This window comes from Bidens hawaiensis, unplaced genomic scaffold (genome assembly GCF_021521415.1).
Source record: "Bidens hawaiensis isolate Kalapana, Puna unplaced genomic scaffold, B.hawaiensis_p1.1 tig00032485_1, whole genome shotgun sequence".
Lineage (NCBI taxonomy): Eukaryota > Viridiplantae > Streptophyta > Magnoliopsida > Asterales > Asteraceae > Bidens > Bidens hawaiensis.
This window is the reverse complement of record NW_027495547.1, coordinates 66607-75870: the sequence shown is the minus strand read 5'-3', so window position 1 is coordinate 75870 and position 9264 is coordinate 66607. Positions and strand designations below refer to the sequence as shown.

General features: G+C 32.6%; 1 pseudogene across 1 annotated transcript; it reads right to left on the bottom strand.

Moving 5' to 3' along the window:
• Positions 1-801: 801 nt before the first annotated feature.
• LOC143583655 (nicotianamine aminotransferase 1-like) lies at positions 802-3243 on the bottom strand (annotated as a pseudogene). The gene is made up of 6 exons (XR_013144223.1): positions 2961-3243; positions 2047-2386; positions 1688-1911; positions 1526-1585; positions 1281-1436; positions 802-1078 (listed from the first exon to the last, which is right to left on the bottom strand). The product of XR_013144223.1 is annotated as a nicotianamine aminotransferase 1-like (transcript).
• Positions 3244-9264: the final 6021 nt, after the last annotated feature.

Here is a 9264-nt window from a genome sequence, read left to right as displayed (position 1 = left end):
TTGAATTAATACCCGAGTTGTGTTCAAATAAGAAAATAAGAAGTTTGATTTTCCTATGAAGGTTAGGAATGAGGATATTTTAGTCTACTAACTTAATATTGAAAACCCACTTAATTTAATTTCAAAATCCCATTAATCTTAAAAACCCACTTAAATTTTCACTCATTTCCTACAACCACCGCCGCCCACTGCCACCCACCACCACCACCTTGCCGGAAAAGTCTTCGGAAATTTCGCCGGAAAGTCACCGGTAAAACACAATGAAAAACACTATCAAAAAACACAATGACAAAAACACAATTAAAAACACAATTAAATAACACAATGTAAAAAACACTACGAAAAAATAAAACACAATTTTGTAAAACACAATTTTGGTAAAACATAATTTGTAAAAAATCCATGATCTTTTTTATTTTTATATAGCAATATGGTACTCATATAAAAGATAAAAAAACACTCGTTATTAAGATGAAATTGTTTTTAAAAAAATGCCGTATAAAAAAGTTATTGGACGTTTTAAAATGATGGTGGAATTGGACATGTGCCTTGCATGTTGAGAGAGAAAGTCAACAAATGTGTTATCCCTATTATGCCCTTACTTTTATTTTTCCTTTATTTTAGAAAAATGCTCTTATTTTACACTTGATTTTCTCTCTAATCTAATCTCAACCATTCAAGTCTAAAATGAATAACAAGATTATTTATCTTCTTATTTTAACTCAACCCATACCCCTAAATCATTTTCATATCAAACTCAGTAAATAATGTGAAACTTAATTTTAACACCCTGCATGATCGTTATTTGAGCCTACTAAATCCCTTACTTCGGATGCACCAATTTCCCATTGTCGCATATCTTTTACAGCTAATACTTTGCATGTTTCAAGCAAAACTCTTTCATCCTCTCAATTGCTTCTTCAAGCACTTTTGGCTCGGTCGCGAAACTCACTCGAACCCAGTTCTTCATACCAAGCGCATTACCAGGGAAAAGGACCATGCATTCCTCTTTAGCCAACTTCATACAAAAATCAGTATCATCAACAACATCTTTAAACTTTGGTATGTTTAACTGCCCCTGTACAAGCAAAATAAACAAGAATTTTAACAATTTGGTAATAAATTATTTGATATAACAATCTCACATGAACATACACATTATTAAAGTTTTTGTTTTAATTTTCATTGAACATAGCAGCAGATTTTCTGTAAGTATACTTAAAATATCTAACAGTCCATATAATCTGGATAGATAAGCTTCTTCTTCTTATTTTTTTTACCATGAAAAACATTGATCCCTCAGATTTATGCAGGCATGTCACAAGCGGTATTTCCTTAATTTTCTCGAAAAACAGGTCTGCCCCCTTCTTAAGTGACTTGTTGATATTCAAGAAGAAAGATTTCGGTGTGTTCTTGATCACACCAGGAATCGCACCCTGCTGATCAAAATCACATACATATTCAAACATGTTATTCACATGTATAATCATATTGTAGATCAAAATATTGTACGATGATCTCGTACCTGAATAACAGTTGCAGGATCTGCCGATATTGTGAGACAACTCTTTACAGATCCAGCAACCTGACACATGATATGTTTAGCCGAAATTATGTATGAAAACTAAATATGATACAACTATACAAGTTCAAGAACTGTAAGTGAGAATGAAAGAGGAAATCGAACTCCGGTTTTTTGAAGAATGTTGGTTGGATCAGTTATTGCGATCCAACCAAAACGCCAAGGCAACCTGGAACAATCCATCGTTTTGAAAATGATCCAAGAGTCAAAACTGGTGCTATGTCTCCAAACACACCCATAGGGATAAAGGGTTTATCTCCAAATACTAAATGAGCATAAACTTCATCTGATATTATCAGAATCCCAAGTTCTCTTGCTGTTTCTGCAATCTTTGATCATTCAAGAAGACAACAATATAAACTAGATTGTATGTGTATATCGCTATCACTCTAAAATAAACAACAGTCACTGATGTCTGATATGTTTGTGAAAAGAATCAAGAATTATAACAAAAATGATTGTACCTTTTTCAGTTGATCAAATGTGTAAACATTTCCACATGGATTTCCCGGGTTGATTAGAACTATAGCAACTGTTTTACTGTCTGCTAAAGATTTGACACCATCAAGATCAACTTCCCAACCTTTCTCTGGGAGGTGATCAAAATGACGAACCTCGAGCTGGCTAAATCTTGCTCGAGCTTCGTATACTGGATAGTTTGGTCTGGGAAAGAGTATATTGGCACCGGAGTGAGCAAGAACAGTTATCAAAACTTAGATTGCATGGTTTCCTCCAGCGGTAAGGAAAACATCATCAGTTTCAATCTTGTAGGGAAGATCTTTTGACATAAGCTCAGCAATTGCACTTTTAATGAACAATTCAGTAAGTTTGCATATAATCAACCAGAACAATTCAGTAAGATATGACATGATTACTTGAAGGAACTAGTCTATCGCATTCACGAAATTGAAAAAACCAAACCATAACTGATTTGAAGTAATCAAAATAATAAAAAAACGACTGTTTGGTAATTTATGCATTTTCAAAAATCATTTGGAACCGAAAAAACCGATATAGATTAATATAGAAAAAGTTTGTTTTTTTCAATAAATCGTGTAGCCCAAAAACTTTAGATTCAAATATTTAATAATCAGTTGATTATTAATTAACAAAAAAAATTAGGTCTAAAGTTATAGGCTTAATGTCATTATTTGCCATTATTTTTTCACCTCAAAATTTTTAAACCCAAGAACCCACTCTGAAAACCAAAATAGAACCCGAACGGCTTTCAATAACCTAAAAACTAATTACTAGGTTTCGGTTTGGTTTGAGCTAAAATCCGACTCATGTCCCTAGTTTATCCTTCAAATAAATAATTGCCTACGATCTCCTTACCATAAAGAAAATGAATTAAATAGATGCATGATATTATATTAACCTTCTTGCCGGATCAATTCCAACACCAGCCGGATAACAGTTGAACTTAGCGGATCGTACGGATTCCACTAGAGCATCTTCAACCGATATAGACGTTCGAAAGCAAGGATAAACCGAGGGATCACCATGTCCCAGATGTAACATCGGTTTCCCATATCGCTTTTCATCGATGTTTACCATGATGGATTCAAGAATGTTTCTGACGCTGAAAGCTGCAGCCGCATGCACTTCATGGTTCTCTTCAAAGCCCCATTCTTTCTTCCCCATGTTTCCTATATCATTGCAGTCAGTTATGTTAGAAATGGAGTGATTTATAAGCAGTCAAAATGTTGTTTGGTGGATCCATATGTCACATGCTCGGGTCATGAACGATATATTTTTAATTACCATTATGAAGTAATGTATTATTTTAAGCATGAGAATTAATATCGAGGTTTATCGTTGATCGTATAGAAATCTTTATTTGATATTGTAAAGATACCATTTAATATTTTAATATCATGTTTTTGAAAACACTCTTGTACTGCTTTATGAGTAATAAATAGAAAGTTATTAATTAATGATTTGATACGCATAATGATTGGATAACATTTAAGGTATGTCTTATCCAATGGTGTTGTTTAAGGTTGGTTATTCTATTCTAATACTAGGATAGTCCTGGTGTGTACAGATAAATAACAAAATCAATATAGACAGTAATAAAATTTCATAAATAACATATTAGAGAAAACAAATATTTAACATTAAGATGGACTAACAAAAATATTAAAGAGTAAGATTGTCTACATAAAACGCTAATAGTTAAACAAACTTGTCTATATTAAAAAAGTCATTAAAATGTTTAAACTGTATTATCTTAGTATGAACTTCAAAAATTTCCGTCCCAAAACAAAAACATTTTGCTTTAGAACCTGAAAAACTAAACAAACCATGCAACCTAATTAAGTATTAAATTAAAATAAGTATAAATTAAAATGTTAATGTATGTCATAAGGAGTTTATGTTAGTATTAATATCTAGAGGATTATGTAAAACTAAAAACAAAATGTGTGAATGTAACAATTATCATATAAATATAGACAATTATAAATTTCACAAGAAAAAATTTTAGAAAATCATAAATTTTAATACAACTTTATAATCACAATCTTAAAATTCAGATGTTTTTTAAAAAAATGCAACAAACTGGTCATCAAAATCATAATATTTTTTCACTATCATATTAAACAAACACACATATTAAACATAATTTAGGATACTACACGTGTTACACACGGTGAAAAAAATTTAAAAAACATAATATATATGAAACATCATATAATATAATAAAATGCAAATGTTGTACTTATAAATAAATGATTTTGCATAAATTATAAGATATCATAACTTATTTGAATCAAATACAAAAACATACAAAGACTAACAAAGATAAAAGAAAAGTTAAAATATTTTATAACTTGTAACACAAGTCCATGGTTCCAAATCCATCATATAACTTGAGCCTGTGTTACACACAGTTGAAAATATAAGAACAATAACATAACAATTGTAAAAAATATACTTAATTTTTTCAAACCCGGGTCATAGTTTCAAATCCATAATAATCGAGCTAGTATTTGAACTGACAATATACGAAAACATATTTGTAATCTAATAATACAAAAGGACAATATGGTACCAAACTACGAATTAAAAGTAAACTATACCCATAACCTACATCTCCTTGATGCAATATGAAATTTGAAATGAATAATCAACTTTGTATTGTGAGTCTCTTGGACTTGCTTAGCTGCTGCAAATTCGAATTCTTTCTAACAAATTTCAGACTGGAAAAAAAATATAATCCTTGAAAATTGGGTCCATCAATATTGTTTATTAATGTTAGTTGTGTGTGTTTAAGGGTAAACACTGAAAATTGGCTAATAAATTTTGAAAGTACACATTTGTAGTGGAAAAAACAAAACTAAGACACTTTTAATGGGATGGATGAAGTATTAAATATTATTTAACAATTACTTAGGTGCTATTTGTTTTTGAAGACAAAAACTGTCTGTAATCTGATTTCATCTGATTTTATGTCGCTACTGAAGATGTGGTCTGAAGGTCTGCAATCTGAAAATATAATACCGTTTGTTTTATAAACTGGATATCGTCTACATAAGCTGAAATTAGTAACCCATCATATACATAATAGATAGAAGTCATTTAACGTTTGTAGATTGCTAAAATAATTGGTAGTGGTGTACGGACTATGGAAGTGGGTGGTTGTAACGATTCCGGCAAATCCAGGTATACCCTAGCCGGTATATACTATTTACGTGTCATTTAGTATTGATTATATGAGTTATAGTACGTGTATACGAGTATATATGATTCATAGTACGAATCATACTCGATTATATAGTGAATCGTATTGGAATTACAATTAACCAATGAACGATTATTGAAACCCGAACGAATCGGGAATTACATTATAGACGAAGTATATAATGTTTAGTGATGTTTACGAAGTATTAATGCTTCGGGATAAGTGAATTATAACACAGAAAAAGGATTTCGATTTATTAGTACGTCGGTACGATAAACGAAACCTTTAACATCAAACCAAGCAAGAGACGATCGATCAAACCGAAAAAGATGCACAAATACCGACAATACGATGTTTTAAGTCATTTAATGTCATGGGTTAAGTTTTTAAAGTTTTTAAATCAGTTTTATGTAAATTTTATTCTAACCCGAAAAACAACCATTTTAGGCTCGTTTTAAGCCGAATTACGAGTTTAAACGAGAAACGAACTGAACCAGATTATCCACAACATTATCCGGATTGCGTAATCCGAATGTGTGGCCTAGAATGGATGTGTGGGCCCCACCCCACACATAACTTGGACCGATCGGTCCCTTTTACACATACACACACTTTACATTTTTTTTTTCTAAACATCCAACTCCAAATTCTCTCAACACTCATCCATCTTTATCCAATTTCTTGATCTCCAACCAAGAATTACAAGGTATAACACATGTTTTGATGCTTGAATCTTGTTTCTAACTTCATGATCTTGAGAAAAGGAGGTTTCAAATGTAAAAATGGGTGAAAACCCGGGTTGAAACCGATTCTCGCATGATCTAGTGATGTATACAAGTTATACAAAGGATCTTGATCCAAGTGATGAGTTAAAAGAGTTTAGAATGAAATTTTACGGTTGAAATCTTGTAAAATGAGTTTCTATGTGAAAGACGGGTGAAAACCCGAGATGAAACCGACTCTTGCATGATCAAGAGATGTATACAAGTTATACAAGGGATCTTGGTCCAAGAAATGAGTAAAAAGAGTCGAGAACGGATTTTTACGGTTAAAAAACCTTTGTTTTTATCAAAACCGACACTATGAAAGAAATGGTTTGATTGTTGGTGTAACTTGCTTGGTATAGTGTTATTGTGCTTGTAAGTGTTGTATCTAGTGGCTAGCAAAGGCTAGAAACCAAGATCTTTGCGATCTAACGCTAGAAAACACAAGATAGTTCGGTTTTCGCGTGGTTTATGTATTTTGGACAGATTGTAGTACACTTAGAGTCCGGTCATGAAATTTCACAGAGATGATCTACACATGAAAATATGAGATCTGTGAATTTTTGGTAATTTTTGGATAAAAGATGAATATTTGGTGAATTTAATGCTCGGTTTTGGCCAAAAATGGTGAAAAATAGCTAAACTTGATGAAAAATTCTGGAAAATTTAGGATAAGCTTTTTATAACATATAAAAGTCACACAAAAAATTTGAGCTCAGTTGGAGAAGTCTAAGGGGACTTTTTGGTAAAACGAGTTCTAGGGCTTCCTAGCTCGGGTTTTGTGAGAACGGCTTGAAAAATGAGTTTTGGGTTCTGGAAAAATTCCAGGGAGTTATGAGGATGGCAGGGATCATCCCAGAAAAATTTGGGATTTTTCTAAAGTCTTTTGGTATTTTTGACATATTTAGTGTTTTAATAATGTTTAAAAATAGATAAATAAATGTAAATATAAAAAAATAATTCTGGAAAATTTTTATAAAATCTCTTACTGTCAAAATAAGTTTTGTGCAAAATTTCAAGACCCGAGACTAAACGGGTAATTATTTGTGCTAAAAAGAACATAAAAACAAATTTTTAAAGCTTAAAACGTGTAAACCGGCAAAACTCGCATAAGCGAGCTGACTGGTATATAAAAACCTAAAAATTGACCATTTTCATAATACTAAGTAAATTAAATAAAAGTAAATCATCCGAAAATAATTCGGATGATTTGGGTAATTTTACCCGATTTTACTGTTTCCGGCACCTAAATGACGGAAACGGGCCCCGCGGCCAAACGGGGTGTCCAAACCGAACTCTAATTTCATCACGTTAACTAAAGTAACAGTCAAACACCATTTTTGGGTCGGGTGTGAATAAACTCATTTTTGAAACTAAAAACGGATGACCGTGCTTGGCACGCAAATCAAGGAAAACGTAAAAATGATAATTTTGACCGTCCGACTCTAAGTAATGGCACAATCTGAGTCCTTAGGAGTGTCACGGGGTTAACATTGTCCCCGGATCGAGTACAGTACTGGGTTAACAATGTCCCCAGATGTACCGATTAACGCGGATTTAATTTATGGGAATTATATAGTAACGACTAGATATCATATTACAGATCCAGGCTTATAGCAGTTCATTGTATCACATCCCGACTCACAGAAAGGTGAGTTTTCACGAGCCCCTTTTACTGAACTGTTTTAAATATTTTCCCGGCGCGGAAAGCATGTCTTTATTAAAGTATTTAAGTACATACCGATCATATGGAAACACTTGCATATTTAAATATATATATGGTTTGATGCATAGAATATATAAATTGTTTATCGTGTGGGATTGTTCTGGGGTAACATAGTTCCCAGAGGTTATTATTATTGTTCTGGGGTAACATAGTCCCAGAGGTTATTATTGTTCTGGGGTAACATAGTTCCCAGAGGTTATTATTGTTCTGGGGTAACATAGTTCCCAGAGGTTATTATTGTTCTGGGGTAACATAGTTCCCGGAGGTTATTATTGTTCTGGGGTAACATAGTTCCCAGAGGTTATAATTGTTCTGGGGTAACATAGTTCCCAGAAGATTAATGGAAATGTTATGGGGAAAATTGTTGGGTTTCTATAGGATTTAACAAACTTAGTTAACCGATTAACTAGTTATAATATATGCGGAAACGTGATAGACAAACTAAACATATGAACAACCTAGTTTATTCATTTCAAGATTACCAATAATCTATTTACTAGAAACCCGAAGCTAGGATCAAATGATACGGGAACAACTAAACTATCAAAGCATATAAACACTTACAATCTTAACCCTTTAAGAGTTTAGTGGATGTTGAAGAAGATGATGATGTGAATGCTAGATTTTCAAAGAAAAACCCTCAAACGGAATATACCCCGAGCCTCCAACACGCACCGAGCTATGCTAGGGAGCTTGAACACGAAAAACCCGAGACCCGAAATCTTTCTTCTTTGGCCGTGAGCTAGAGAGAAAGAGAGAATGGGTGTTGTTTTTCAAAATGGTTACTTGAAAGTTGTAAGAACTTTTTTTTTTTTCACATGCATACATAAGATTTAGTTATATACAAGTCCACACTCAATCTCTTTTTGCATGTTGACAATATGACCAAGTTGGTGGGGTGTGGGGCCCACCCAAAACCGGCCCCAACATTATTATTATTATTTTTTTTTTTTATTTATTTTATATATTCTATACTTTATAAAATATATAAACACCCCATCTTTTATAAACCATTTTATAAAAGAATACATAGTTAAATAATCATTCCAATAATAATTATTTAAATAAATAAATTAACCAATTAATTATTTAATACTTTCAAGTAATTATTCAGAAACCCATTTTTCTGAAAGTGTCGTGTTCTGTATTTGTCTTATAGATCTTATCTTAACAAATACATAATTGGTGTGTGTCTAACTCGTTATTGGGTATGACCCGACTTGGATCAAACATAACTAGCCACATTAACTTAATTATGTGTCTCGGGCATACGATATTCCAACAATCTCCCACTTGCACGAGACTCATAGGAAGTTAATGCTAATGGTGAATACCGCCTAACAACAGGTCACCACCCCTAGTATGTTTGACTAAGTGCCATTCAATAACATCATCCCCTTCAAGTCCATACTTGATATGATATAGGTAAGTCTTATCACTACATCCCTTTGTTTCTAGATGTCCTGTCAAATCGGAGAGACACAGATTGATCATTCTCTCATTGATT